This window comes from Chiloscyllium plagiosum, unplaced genomic scaffold, assembly GCF_037043375.1.
Source record: "Chiloscyllium plagiosum isolate Xiang-an unplaced genomic scaffold, Cpla_swu_hap1 HiC_scaffold_7, whole genome shotgun sequence".
NCBI lineage: Eukaryota > Metazoa > Chordata > Chondrichthyes > Orectolobiformes > Hemiscylliidae > Chiloscyllium > Chiloscyllium plagiosum.
In genome coordinates, this window is record NW_028270145.1 from 114,781,242 (window position 1) to 114,795,240 (window position 13,999).

Genomic DNA, 13,999 nt, shown 5'->3' on the forward strand with positions numbered 1-13,999 from the left:
TTCTATTAAGTTATTCCGCCCCACCCATTCCGAGAGCGCTTTAGGCGGTTACAGCATTCCTTTTAAAAAATAAAAATCAATTTTTTTTGCGGGAGAGGGGCGGCGCGCGCTGCATGCTGGGAGGCTGCCTTCCCGCCATTTTGAGCGGCGGTTGGGTTGAGGGATTTTTTTTTTTAAATGTTTTTATTTGAGGCGGGTGTTGGTGTTTGGAGCCGGTTGGTTGGCTGGCCGGGCGGACGAGGCGGCCCGGAGCTGGGCGGCAGCGGAGAGGGGAGCACCGTGGGCCGGGTCTGAGCCCGCCGGCCCTCCCTCACCATCAGCCCACCACCGGGCCCCGGGGCATTGTGGGAGCGGCAGCCCCGCCATCTCGCGGCGGCGGCAGTGGCGGCGGGAACGGGAGGCGCCGTCTCTATGGGAACGGCCGGAGAGGTACCGCACCCGGGGGGGGAGGGAGAAGAAGAGAGATACGGAGTACTGTACCGCGGGAGGGGGAGAGAGTGGGGTGGGGGGTCCGGCAACCTCGGGGGTGGTGTGGGGTGTGTGCTGTACCCTGGGAGAGGGGAGGGGTGCGGGGTGTGCTGTACCCTGGGGAGAGGGGGGGGGTGCGGGGTGTGCTGTACCCTGGGGAGAGGGGGGGGGTGCGGGGTGTGCTGTACCCTGGGGAGAGGGGGGGAGGGGGGTGCTGTACCCTGGGAGAGGGGGGTGTGTGTGCTGTACCCTGGGAGAGGGGGGGGTGTGTGTGTGCTGTTCCCTGGGAGAGGGGGGGCAGGGGGGGGGGGGCTGTTCCCTGGGAGAGGGGGGGTGGTGCTGTACCCTGGGGGAGGGGGGTGGGGTGTGCTGTACCCTGGGGGAGGGTGTGTGTGCTGTACCCTGGGAGAGGGGGTGTGTGTGCTGTACCCTGGGAGAGGGGAGGGGTGCGGGGTGTGCTGTACCCTGGGGAGAGGGGGGGGGGGTGCTGTACCCTGGGGAGAGGGGGGGGGGGTTGCTGTACCCTGGGGAGAGGGGGGGGGGGTGCTGTACCCTGGGAGAGGGGGGGGGGGTGTGCTGTACCCTGGGAGAGGGGGGGGGGGGGGTGTGCTGTACCCTGGGAGAGGGGGGGGGGTGTGCTGTACCCTGGGAGAGGGGGGGGGGGGTGTGCTGTACCCTGGGAGAGGGGGGGTGCGTGCTGTACCCTGGGAGGGGTGGGGGGGGTGCGGGGTGTGCTGTACCCTCTGAGAGGGGGTGTGGGGTGTGTGCTGTACCCTGGGAGAGGGTGTGTGTGTGTGCTGTACCCTGGGAGAGGGGGGGGGGGTGTGCTGTACCCTGGGAGAGGGGGGGGGGGGGTGTGCTGTACCCTGGGAGAGGGGGGGGTGTGCTGTACCCTGGGAGAGGGGGGGGGGGGTGTGCTGTACCCTGGGAGAGGGGGGGGGGGGGGGTGTGCTGTACCCTGGGAGAGGGGGGGTGCGTGCTGTACCCTGGGAGGGGTGGGGGGGGTGCGGGGTGTGCTGTACCCTCTGAGAGGGGGTGTGGGGTGTGTGCTGTACCCTGGGAGAGGGTGTGTGTGTGTGCTGTACCCTGGGAGAGGGGTGGGGGTGTGCTGTACCCTGGGAGGGGGGGGGGGGGTGTGCTGTACCCTGGGAGAGGGGGGGGGGGTGTGCTGTACCCTGGGAGAGGGGGGGGGGTGTGCTGTACCCTGGGAGAGGGGGGGGGGTGTGCTGTACCCTGGGAGAGGGGGGGGGGTGTGCTGTACCCTGGGAGGGGGGGGGGGTGTGCTGTACCCTGGGAGAGGGGGGGGGTGTGCTGTGCCCTGGGGGGGGGGGGTGTGTGCTGTACCCTGGGAGAGGGGGTGGGGGGGTGTGCTGTACCCTGGGAGAGGGGGTGGGGGGGTGTGCTGTACCCTGGGAGAGGGGGGGGGGGGGTTTGCTGTACCCTGGGAGAGGGGGGGGGGGGTTTGCTGTACCCTGGGAGAGGGGGGGGGGGGTGCTGTACCCTGAGAGGGGGGGGGGGTGTGTGCTGTACCCTGGGAGAGTGGAGGGGTGCGGGGTGTGCTGTACCCTGGGAGAGGGGGGGGGTGTGTGCGCTGTACCCTGGGAGAGGGGAGGGGTGCGGGGTGTGCTGTACCCTGGGAGAGGGGGGGGGTGTGCTGTACCCTGGGAGAGGGGGGGGGGGGGGTTTGCTGTACCCTGGGAGAGGGGGGGGGGTGCTGTACCCTGAGAGGGGGGGGGGGGGGTGTGCTGTACCCTGGGAGAGTGGAGGGGTGCGGGGTGTGCTGTACCCTGGGAGAGGGGGGGGGGTGTGTGCGCTGTACCCTGGGAGAGGGGAGGGGTGCGGGGTGTGCTGTACCCTGGGAGAGGGGGGATGTGTGCTGTACCCTGGGAGAGGGTGGCGTGGGGTGTGTGCTGTACCCTGGGAGAGGGGGGGGGGGTGTGCTCTACCCTGGGGGAGGGGGTGTGTGCGCTGTACCCTGGGAGAGGGGAGGGGTGCGGGGTGTGCTGTACCCTGGGAGAGGGGGGGTGTGTGCTGTACCCTGGGAGAGGGGGGGCGGGGGTGGGCTGTTCCCTGGGAGAGGGGGGGTGGTGCTGTACCCTGGGGGAGGGGGGTGGGGTGTGCTGTACCCTGGGGGAGGGGGGTGGGGTGTGCTGTACCCTGGGAGAGTGGAGGGGTGCGGGGTGTGCTGTACCCTGGGAGAGGGGGGGGGTGTGTGCGCTGTACCCTGGGAGAGGGGAGGGGTGCGGGGTGTGCTGTACCCTGGGAGAGGGGGGGGGTGTGCTGTACCCTGGGAGAGGGGGGATGTGTGCTGTACCCTGGGAGAGGGTGGGGTGGGGTGTGTGCTGTACCCTGGGAGAGGGGGGGGGTGTGCTCTACCCTGGGGGAGGGGGTGTGTGCGCTGTACCCTGGGAGAGGGGAGGGGTGCGGGGTGTGCTGTACCCTGGGAGAGGGGGTGTGTGTGCTGTACCCTGGGAGAGGGGGGGTGGGGGTGGGCTGTTCCCTGGGAGAGGGGGGGTGGTGCTGTACCCTGGGGGAGGGGGGTGGGGTGTGCTGTACCCTGGGGGAGGGGGTGTGGTGTGCTGTACCCTGGGAGAGTGGGGGGGGGGTGGGGGTGTGCTGTACCCTGGGAGAGTGGGGGGGGGTGGGGGTGTGCTGTACCCTGGGAGAGTGGGGGGGGTGGGGGTGTGCTGTACCCTCGGAGAGTGGGGGGGGTGGGGGTGTGCTGTACCCTCGGAGAGTGGGGGCGGTGGGGGTGTGCTGTACCCTGGGAGAGGGGGGGGTGTGTGTGTGTGCTGTTCCCTGGGAGAGGGGGGGTGGGCTGTTCCCTGGGAGAGGGGGGGTGGTGCTGTACCCTGGGAGAGGGGGGTGGGGTGTGCTGTACCCTGGGGGAGGGTGTGTGTGTGCTGTACCCTGGGAGAGGGGAGGGGTGCGGGGTGTGCTGTACCCTGGGGAGAGGGGGGGAGGGGGGTGCTGTACCCTGGGAGAGGGGGGGGGGGGGTGCTGTACCCTGGGAGAGGGGGGGGTGTGTGTGTGCTGTACCCTGGGAGAGGGGGGGGTGTGTGTGTGCTGTACCCTGGGAGAGGGGGGTGTGTGTGTGTGCTGTACCCTGGGAGAGGGGGGGGTGTGTGTGTGCTGTACCCTGGGAGAGGGGGGGGTGTGTGTGTGCTGTACCCTGGGAGAGGGGGGGGTGTGTGTGTGCTGTACCCTGGGAGAGGGGGGGCAGGGGGTGGGGGCTGTTCCCTGGGAGAGGGGGGGTGGTGCTGTTCCCTGGGAGAGGGGGGGTGGTGCTGTACCCTGGGGGAGGGGGGTGGGGTGTGCTGTACCCTGGGGGAGGGTGTGTGTGTGCTGTACCCTGGGAGAGGGGGTGTGTGTGCTGTACCCTGGGAGAGGGGAGGGGTGCGGGGTGTGCTGTACCCTGGGGAGAGGGGGGGGGGGTGCTGTACCCTGGGGAGAGGGGGGGGGGGGTGTGCTGTACCCTGGGAGAGGGGGGGTGCGTGCTGTACCCTGGGAGGGGTGGGGGGGGTGCGGGGTGTGCTGTACCCTCTGAGAGGGGGTGTGGGGTGTGTGCTGTACCCTGGGAGAGGGGGTGTGGGGTGTGTGCTGTACCCTGGGAGAGGGTGTGTGTGTGTGCTGTACCCTGGGAGAGGGGGGGGGGGTGGGCTGTTCCCTGGGAGAGGGGGGGTGGTGCTGTACCCTGGGGGAGGGGGGTGGGGTGTGCTGTACCCTGGGGGAGGGGGTGTGGTGTGCTGTACCCTGGGAGAGTGGGGGGGGGGTGGGGGTGTGCTGTACCCTGGGAGAGTGGGGGGGGGTGGGGGTGTGCTGTACCCTGGGAGAGTGGGGGGGGTGGGGGTGTGCTGTACCCTCGGAGAGTGGGGGGGGTGGGGGTGTGCTGTACCCTCGGAGAGTGGGGGCGGTGGGGGTGTGCTGTACCCTGGGAGAGGGGGGGGTGTGTGTGTGTGCTGTTCCCTGGGAGAGGGGGGGTGGGCTGTTCCCTGGGAGAGGGGGGGTGGTGCTGTACCCTGGGAGAGGGGGGTGGGGTGTGCTGTACCCTGGGGGAGGGTGTGTGTGTGCTGTACCCTGGGAGAGGGGGTGTGTGTGTGTGCTGTACCCTGGGAGAGGGGAGGGGTGCGGGGTGTGCTGTACCCTGGGGAGAGGGGGGGAGGGGGGTGCTGTACCCTGGGAGAGGGGGGGGGGGGGTGCTGTACCCTGGGAGAGGGGGGGGTGTGTGTGTGCTGTACCCTGGGAGAGGGGGGGGTGTGTGTGTGCTGTACCCTGGGAGAGGGGGGGGTGTGTGTGTGCTGTACCCTGGGAGAGGGGGGTGTGTGTGTGTGCTGTACCCTGGGAGAGGGGGGTGTGTGTGTGTGCTGTACCCTGGGAGAGGGGGGGGTGTGTGTGTGCTGTACCCTGGGAGAGGGGGGGGTGTGTGTGTGCTGTACCCTGGGAGAGGGGGGGCAGGGGGTGGGGGCTGTTCCCTGGGAGAGGGGGGGTGGTGCTGTTCCCTGGGAGAGGGGGGGTGGTGCTGTACCCTGGGGGAGGGGGGTGGGGTGTGCTGTACCCTGGGGGAGGGTGTGTGTGTGCTGTACCCTGGGAGAGGGGGTGTGTGTGCTGTACCCTGGGAGAGGGGAGGGGTGCGGGGTGTGCTGTACCCTGGGGAGAGGGGGGGGGGGTGCTGTACCCTGGGGAGAGGGGGGGGGGGGGTGTGCTGTACCCTGGGAGAGGGGGGGTGCGTGCTGTACCCTGGGAGGGGTGGGGGGGGTGCGGGGTGTGCTGTACCCTCTGAGAGGGGGTGTGGGGTGTGTGCTGTACCCTGGGAGAGGGGGTGTGGGGTGTGTGCTGTACCCTGGGAGAGGGTGTGTGTGTGTGCTGTACCCTGGGAGAGGGGGGGGGGGTGTGCTGTACCCTGGGAGAGGGGGGGGGGGGGTGTGCTGTACCCTGGGAGAGGGGGGGGTGTGCTGTACCCTGGGAGAGGGGGGGGGGGTGTGCTGTACCCTGGGAGAGGGGGGGGGGGGGGTGTGCTGTACCCTGGGAGAGGGGGGGTGCGTGCTGTACCCTGGGAGGGGTGGGGGGGGTGCGGGGTGTGCTGTACCCTCTGAGAGGGGGTGTGGGGTGTGTGCTGTACCCTGGGAGAGGGTGTGTGTGTGTGCTGTACCCTGGGAGAGGGGTGGGGGTGTGCTGTACCCTGGGAGGGGGGGGGGGGGGTGTGCTGTACCCTGGGAGAGGGGGGGGGGTGTGCTGTACCCTGGGAGAGGGGGGGGGGGGTGTGCTGTACCCTGGGAGAGGGGGGGGGGTGTGCTGTACCCTGGGAGGGGGGGGGGGTGTGCTGTACCCTGGGAGAGGGGGGGGGTGTGCTGTGCCCTGGGGGGGGGGGGTGTGTGCTGTACCCTGGGAGAGGGGGTGGGGGGGTGTGCTGTACCCTGGGAGAGGGGGGGGGGGTTTGCTGTACCCTGGGAGAGGGGGGGGGGGGTTTGCTGTACCCTGGGAGAGGGGGGGGGGGGGGTGCTGTACCCTGAGAGGGGGGGGGGGGTGTGTGCTGTACCCTGGGAGAGTGGAGGGGTGCGGGGTGTGCTGTACCCTGGGAGAGGGGGGGGGTGTGTGCGCTGTACCCTGGGAGAGGGGAGGGGTGCGGGGTGTGCTGTACCCTGGGAGAGGGGGGGGGTGTGCTGTACCCTGGGAGAGGGGGGGGGGGGGGTTTGCTGTACCCTGGGAGAGGGGGGGGGGTGCTGTACCCTGAGAGGGGGGGGGGGGGTGTGCTGTACCCTGGGAGAGTGGAGGGGTGCGGGGTGTGCTGTACCCTGGGAGAGGGGGGGGGTGTGTGCGCTGTACCCTGGGAGAGGGGAGGGGTGCGGGGTGTGCTGTACCCTGGGAGAGGGGGGATGTGTGCTGTACCCTGGGAGAGGGTGGCGTGGGGTGTGTGCTGTACCCTGGGAGAGGGGGGGGGGGGTGTGCTCTACCCTGGGGGAGGGGGTGTGTGCGCTGTACCCTGGGAGAGGGGAGGGGTGCGGGGTGTGCTGTACCCTGGGAGAGGGGGGGTGTGTGCTGTACCCTGGGAGAGGGGGGGCGGGGGTGGGCTGTTCCCTGGGAGAGGGGGGGTGGTGCTGTACCCTGGGGGAGGGGGGTGGGGTGTGCTGTACCCTGGGGGAGGGGGGTGGGGTGTGCTGTACCCTGGGAGAGTGGAGGGGTGCGGGGTGTGCTGTACCCTGGGAGAGGGGGGGGGTGTGTGCGCTGTACCCTGGGAGAGGGGAGGGGTGCGGGGTGTGCTGTACCCTGGGAGAGGGGGGGGGTGTGCTGTACCCTGGGAGAGGGGGGATGTGTGCTGTACCCTGGGAGAGGGTGGGGTGGGGTGTGTGCTGTACCCTGGGAGAGGGGGGGGGTGTGCTCTACCCTGGGGGAGGGGGTGTGTGCGCTGTACCCTGGGAGAGGGGAGGGGTGCGGGGTGTGCTGTACCCTGGGAGAGGGGGTGTGTGTGCTGTACCCTGGGAGAGGGGGGGTGGGGGTGGGCTGTTCCCTGGGAGAGGGGGGGTGGTGCTGTACCCTGGGGGAGGGGGGTGGGGTGTGCTGTACCCTGGGGGAGGGGGTGTGGTGTGCTGTACCCTGGGAGAGTGGGGGGGGGGTGGGGGTGTGCTGTACCCTGGGAGAGTGGGGGGGGGTGGGGGTGTGCTGTACCCTGGGAGAGTGGGGGGGGTGGGGGTGTGCTGTACCCTCGGAGAGTGGGGGCGGTGGGGGTGTGCTGTACCCTGGGAGAGGGGGGGGTGTGTGTGTGTGCTGTTCCCTGGGAGAGGGGGGGTGGGCTGTTCCCTGGGAGAGGGGGGGTGGTGCTGTACCCTGGGAGAGGGGGGTGGGGTGTGCTGTACCCTGGGGGAGGGTGTGTGTGTGCTGTACCCTGGGAGAGGGGGTGTGTGTGTGTGCTGTACCCTGGGAGAGGGGAGGGGTGCGGGGTGTGCTGTACCCTGGGGAGAGGGGGGGAGGGGGGTGCTGTACCCTGGGAGAGGGGGGGGGGGGGGTGCTGTACCCTGGGAGAGGGGGGGGTGTGTGTGTGCTGTACCCTGGGAGAGGGGGGGGTGTGTGTGTGCTGTACCCTGGGAGAGGGGGGTGTGTGTGTGTGCTGTACCCTGGGAGAGGGGGGGGTGTGTGTGTGCTGTACCCTGGGAGAGGGGGGGGTGTGTGTGTGCTGTACCCTGGGAGAGGGGGGGGTGTGTGTGTGCTGTACCCTGGGAGAGGGGGGGCAGGGGGTGGGGGCTGTTCCCTGGGAGAGGGGGGGTGGTGCTGTTCCCTGGGAGAGGGGGGGTGGTGCTGTACCCTGGGGGAGGGGGGTGGGGTGTGCTGTACCCTGGGGGAGGGTGTGTGTGTGCTGTACCCTGGGAGAGGGGGTGTGTGTGCTGTACCCTGGGAGAGGGGAGGGGTGCGGGGTGTGCTGTACCCTGGGGAGAGGGGGGGGGGGGTGCTGTACCCTGGGGAGAGGGGGGGGGGTGCTGTACCCTGGGAGAGGGGGGGGGGGGTGTGTGCTGTACCCTGGGAGGGGGGGGGGGTGTGCTGTACCCTGGGAGAGGGGGGGGTGTGCTGTACCCTGGGAGAGGGGGGGGGGGTGTGTGCTGTACCCTGGGAGAGGGGGGGTGCGTGCTGTACCCTGGGAGGGGTGGGGGGGGTGCGTGGTGTGCTGTACCCTCTGAGAGGGGGTGTGGGGTGTGTGCTGTACCCTGGGAGAGGGTGTGTGTGTGTGTGCTGTACCCTGGGAGAGGGGGGAGGGTGTGCTGTACCCTGGGAGAGGGGGGAGGGTGTGCTGTACCCTGGGAGAGGGGGGGGGGGGGGGGTGTGCTGTACCCTGGGAGAGGGGGGGGGGGGGGGTGTGCTGTACCCTGGGAGAGGGGGGGGGGGGGGTGTGCTGTACCCTGGGAGAGGGGGTGGGGGGGTGTGCTGTACCCTGGGAGTGGGGGGGGGGGGGTTTGCTGTATCCTGGGAGAGTGGGGGGGGGGTGGGGGTTTGCTGTACCCTGGGAGAGTGGGGGGGGGGTGGGGGTGTGCTGTACCCTGGGAGAGTGGGGGGGGGTGGGGGTGTGCTGTACCCTGGGAGAGTGGGGGGGGTGGGGGTGTGCTGTACCCTGGGAGAGTGGGGGGGTGGGGGTGTGCTGTACCCTCGGAGAGTGGGGGGGGTGGGGGTGTGCTGTACCCTGGGAGAGGGGGGGGGTGTGCTGTACCCTGGGAGAGGGGGTGTGTGTGTGTGCTGTACCCTGGGAGAGGGGGGGGGGGGGGTTTGCTGTACCCTGGGAGAGGGGGGGGGGGTGCTGTACCCTGAGAGGGGGGGGGGGGGTGTGTGTGCTGTACCCTGGGAGTGTGGAGGGGTGCGGGGTGTGCTGTACCTAGGGAGAGGGGGGGGGGGGGGTGTGCGCTGTACCCTGGGAGAGGGGAGGGGTGCGGGGTGTGCTGTACCCTGGGAGAGGGGGGGGGTGTGCTGTACCCTGGGAGAGGGGGGATGTGTGCTGTACCCTGGGAGAGGGTGGGGTGGGGTGTGTGCTGTACCCTGGGAGAGGGGGGGGGGGTGTGCTCTACCCTGGGGGAGGGGGTGTGTGCGCTGTACCCTGGGAGAGGGGAGGGGTGCGGGGTGTGCTGTACCCTGGGAGAGGGGGGGTGTGTGCTGTACCCTGGGAGAGGGGGTGCGGGGGTGGGCTGTTCCCTGGGAGAGGGGGGGTGGTGCTGTACCCTGGGGGAGGGGGGTGGGGTGTGCTGTACCCTGGGAGAGTGGGGGGGGGGTGGGGGTGTGCTGTACCCTGGGAGAGTGGGGTGGGGTGGGGGTGTGCTGTACCCTGGGAGAGTGGGGGGGGTGGGGGTGTGCTGTACCCTCGGAGAGTGGGGGGGGTGGGGGTGTGCTGTACCCTGGGGGGCGGTGGGGGTGTGCTGTACCCTGGGAGAGGGGGGGTGTGTGTGCGCTGTACCCTGGGAGAGGGGGGGTGGGCTGTTCCCTGGGAGAGGGGGGGTGGTGCTGTACCCTGGGGGAGGGGGGTGGGGTGTGCTGTACCCTGGGGGAGGGGGGTGGGGTGTGCTGTACCCTGGGGGAGGGTGTGTGTGTGCTGTACCCTGGGAGAGGGGGGGTGTGTGTGTGCTGTACCCTGGGAGAGGGGAGGGGTGCGGGGTGTGCTGTACCCTGGGGAGAGGGGGGGAGGGGGGTGCTGTACCCTGGGAGAGGGGGGGGGGTGTGCTGTACCCTGGGTGAGGGGGGGGGTGTGTGTGTGCTGTACCCTGGGAGAGGGGGGGGTGTGTGTGTGCTGTACCCTGGGAGAGGGGGGGGGTGTGTGTGTGCTGTACCCTGGGAGAGGGGGGGCAGGGGGGAGGGGCTGTTCCCTGGGAGAGGGGGGGTGGTGCTGTACCCTGGGAGAAGGTGGGGTGGGGTGGGGTGTGTGCTGTACCCTGGGAGAGGGGGGGGTGTGTGCTGTACCCTGGGAGAGGGGGGGGTGTGTGCTGTACCCTGGGAGAGGGGGGGGGTGTGTGCTGTACCCTGGGAGAGGGGGGGTGTGTGCTGTACCCTGGGAGAGGGGGGGGTGTGTGCTGTACCCTGGGAGAGGGGGGGGTGTGTGCTGTACCCTGGGAGAGGGGGGGGTGTGTGCTGTACCCTGGGAGAGGGGGGTGTGTGTGCTGTACCCTGGGAGAGGGGGGTGTGTGTGCTGTACCCTGGGAGAGGGGGGTGTGTGTGCTGTACCCTGGGAGAGGGGGGTGTGTGTGCTGTACCCTGGGAGAGGGGGGTGTGTGTGCTGTACCCTGGGAGAGGGGGGTGTGTGTGCTGTACCCTGGGAGAGGGGGGGGTGTGTGCTGTACCCTGGGAGAGGGGGGGGGTGTGTGCTGTACCCTGGGAGAGGGGGGGGGGTGTGTGCTGTACCCTGGGAGAGGGGGGGGGTGTGTGCTGTACCCTGGGAGAGGTGGGGGTGTGTGCTGTACCCTGGGAGAGGGGGGGGTGTGTGCTGTACCCTGGGAGAGGGGGGGGTGTGTGCTGTACCCTGGGAGAGGGGGGATGTGTGCTGTACCCTGGGAGAGGGTGGGGTGGGGTGTGTGCTGTACCCGGGGAGAGGTGGGGGGGGGGCGGGGTGTGCTGTACCCTGGGAGAGGTGGGTGTGTGTGCTGTACCCTGGGAGAGGGGGGGGGATCCTGGGAGCAGGGTGTGTGTGCTGTACCCTGGGAGTGGGGGGGGTGTGCTGTACCCTGGGAGAGGGGGGGGGGTGGGGTGTGTGCTGTACCCTGGGAGAAGGTGGGGTGTGTGCTGTACCCGGGGAGGGGGGGGGGGCGGGGTGTGCTGTACCCTGGGAGAGGGGGGGGGGGGTGGGGGGTGTGCTGTACCCTGGGAGAGGGGGGGGTGTGCGCTGTACCCTGGGAGAGGGGGGGGTGTGCTGTACCCTGGGGGGTGGGGTGTGCTGTACCCTGGGGGGGGGGGGGGAATCCTGGGAGCGGGGTGTGTGTGCTGTACCCTGGGAGTGGGGGGGGGGGTGCTGTACCCTGGGAGAGGGGGGGTGTGTGTGTGCTGTACCCTCGGAGAGTGGGGGGGGTGGGGGTGTGCTGTACCCTGGGAGAGGGGGGGGTGTGTGTGTGCTGTACCCTGGGAGAGGGGGGGGGGGGTGTGTGTGCTGTACCCTCGGAGAGTGGGGGGGGTGGGGGTGTGCTGTACCCTGGGAGAGGGGAGGCGGGGGGGGCTGTTCCCTGGGAGAGGATGGGTGGTGCTGTACCCTGGGGGGTGGGGTGTGCTGTACCCTGGGAGAGGGGGGGGGGTGTGCTGTACCCTGGGAGAGGGTGGGGTGGGGTGGGGTGTGCTGTACCCTGGGAGAGGGGGGGTGTGTGCTGTACCCTGGGAGAAGGTGGGGTGGGGTGTGTGCTGTACCCGGGGAGAGGGGGGGGGGCGGGGTGTGCTGTACCCTGGGAGAGGGGGGGGGGTGTGCTGTACCCTGGGAGAGGGGGGGGTGTGCTGTACCCTGGGGGGTGGGGGTGTGCTGTACCTGGGGGGTGGTGGGGGGTGTGCTGTACCCTGGGAGAGGGGGGGGTGCGCTGTACCCTGGGGGGGGGGGGGGGGGAATCCTGGGAGCGGGGTGTGTGTGCTGTACCCTGGGAGTGGGGGGGGGGGGGGTGCTGTACCCTGGGAGAGGGGGGGTGTGTGTGTGCTGTACCCTGGGAGAGGGGGGGTGTGTGTGCGCTGTACCCTGGGAGAGGGGAGGGGTGCGGGGTGTGCTGTACCCTGGGAGAGGGGGTGTGTGTGCTGTACCCTGGGAGAGGGGGTGTGTGTGCTGTACCCTGGGAGAGGGGGGGGTGTGCTGTACCCTGGGGGGGGGGGCCGGAATCCTGGGAGCAGGGTGTGTGTGCTGTACCCTGGGAGAGGGGGTGTGTGTGTGCTGTACCCTGGGAGAGGGGGTGTGTGTGTGCTGAACCCTGGGAGAGGGGGTGTGTGTGTGCTGTACCCTGGGAGAGGGGGGGTGTGTGTGTGCTGTACCCTCGGAGAGTGGGGGGGGTGGGGGTGTGCTGTACCCTGGGAGAGGGGGGGTGTGTGGGTGTGCTGTACCCTGGGAGAGGGGGGGGGTGTGTGTGCTGTTCCCTGGGAGAGGGGTGGTGGTGCTGTACCCTGGGGGGTGGGGTGTGCTGTACCCTGGGGGGGGGGGGTGCTGTACCCTGTGGGGGGGGGGGGGGGGGGGGGGAAATCCTGGGAGCGGGGTGTGTGTGCTGTACCCTGGGAGAGGGGTGTGTGTGTGTGCTGTACCCTGGGAGAGGGGGGGTGTGTGTGTGCTGTACCCTGGGAGAGGGGGGGGTGCGGTGTGTGCTGTACCCTGGGAGAGGGGGGGGTGCGGTGTGTGCTGTACCCTGGGAGAGGGGGGGGTGCGGTGTGTGCTGTACCCTGGAAGAGGGGGGGGTGTGGCGTGTGCTGTACCCTGGGAGAGGGGGGGGTGCGGCGTGTGCTGTACCCTGGGAGAGGGGTGGGTGCGGGGTGTGCTGTACCCTGGGAGAGGGTGGGTGCGGGGTGTGCTGTACCCTGGGAGAGGGGGGTGTGTGTGTGTGCTGTACCCTGGGAGAGGGGGGGTGTGTGTGTGCTGTACCCTGGGAGAGGGGGGGTGTGTGTGTGCTGTACCCTGGGAGAGTGGGTGTGTGTGTGTGCTGTACCCTGGGAGAGGGGGGCGGGGGGGGGGGGCTGTTCCCTGGGAGAGGGGGGGTGGTGCTGTACCCTGGGGGGGGGGGGGTGGGGTGTGTGTGCTGTACCCTGGGAGAGGGGAGGGGTGCGGGGTGTGCTGTACCCTGGGGAGAGGGGGGGGGGGGGTGCTGTACCCTGGAGAGGGGGGGGGGGGTGTGCTGTACCCTGGGAGAGGGGGGGGGGGGGTGTGCTGTACCCTGGAGAGGGGAGGTGGGGTGTGTGTGCTGTACCCTGGGAGAGGGGAGGGGTGCGGGGTGTGCTGTACCCTGGGGAGAGGGGGGGGGTGCTGTACCCTGGGAGAGGGGGGGGGTGTGCTGTACCCTGGGAGAAGGGGGGTGGGGTGTGTGTGCTGTACCCTGGGAGAGGGGAGGGGTGCGGGGTGTGCTGTACCCTGGGGAGAGGAGGGGGGGGTGCTGTACCCTGGGAGAGGGGGGGGGGGGGGGGTGTGCTGTACCCTGGGAGGGGGGGGGGGGTGGTGTGCTGTACCCTGGGGGGGGGGGGTGTGCTGTACCCTGGGAGAGGGGGGGGGGGGGGTGCTGTACCCTGGGAGAAGGGGGGGGGGGGTGCTGTACCCTGGGAGAAGGGGGGGGGGGTGTGCTGTACCCTGGGAGAGGGGGGGTGGGGTGTGTGTGCTGTACCCTGGGAGAGGGGAGGGGTGCGGGGTGTGCTGTACCCTGGGGAGAGGGGGGGGGGGGTGCTGTACCCTGGGAGAGGGGGGGGGTGTGCTGTACCCTGGGAGAGGGGGGGTGTGTGTGTGCTGTACCCTGGGAGAGTGGGTGTGTGTGTGTGCTGTACCCTGGGAGAGGGGGGGCGGGGGGGGGGGCTGTTCCCTGGGAGAGGGGGGGTGGTGCTGTACCCTGGGGGAGGGGGGGTGGGGTGTGTGTGCTGTACCCTGGGAGAGGGGAGGGGTGCGGGGTGTGCTGTACCCTGGGGAGAGGGGGGGGGGGGGGTGCTGTACCCTGGGAGAGGGGGGGGGGGGTGTGCTGTACCCTGGGAGAGCGGGGGGGGGGTGTGCTGTACCCTGGGAGAGGGGGGGTGGGGTGTGTGTGCTGTACCCTGGGAGAGGGGAGGGGTGCGGGGTGTGCTGTACCCTGGGGAGAGGGGGGGGGTGCTGTACCCTGGGAGAGGGGGGGGGTGTGCTGTACCCTGGGAGAGGGGGGGTGGGGTGTGTGTGCTGTACCCTGGGAGAGGGGAGGGGTGCGGGGTGTGCTGTACCCTGGGGAGAGGAGGGGGGGGTGCTGTACCCTGGGAGAGGGGGGGGGGGGGTGTGCTGTACCCTGGGAGGGGGGGGGGGGTCTGCTGTACCCTGGGGGGGGGGGGGTGGGGGGTGTGCTGTACCCTGGGAGAGGGGGGGGGGGGGTGCTGTACCCTGGGAGAAGGGGGG

The 13,999-nt window shown here is 70.4% G+C and overlaps 1 protein-coding gene across 1 annotated transcript in view; it reads left to right on the forward strand.

Annotated features, from left to right (window-relative positions):
- Positions 1 to 170: 170 nt before the first annotated feature.
- LOC122551839 (ubiquitin carboxyl-terminal hydrolase 37) overlaps positions 171 to 13,999 on the forward strand; it is a 64,540-nt gene continuing 50,711 nt past the window's right edge. The window contains exon 1 of the mRNA XM_087989407.1: positions 171 to 429. The gene's annotated coding sequence lies outside the window, so the exon portion shown is untranslated. The remainder of the gene's footprint in view (positions 430 to 13,999) is intronic.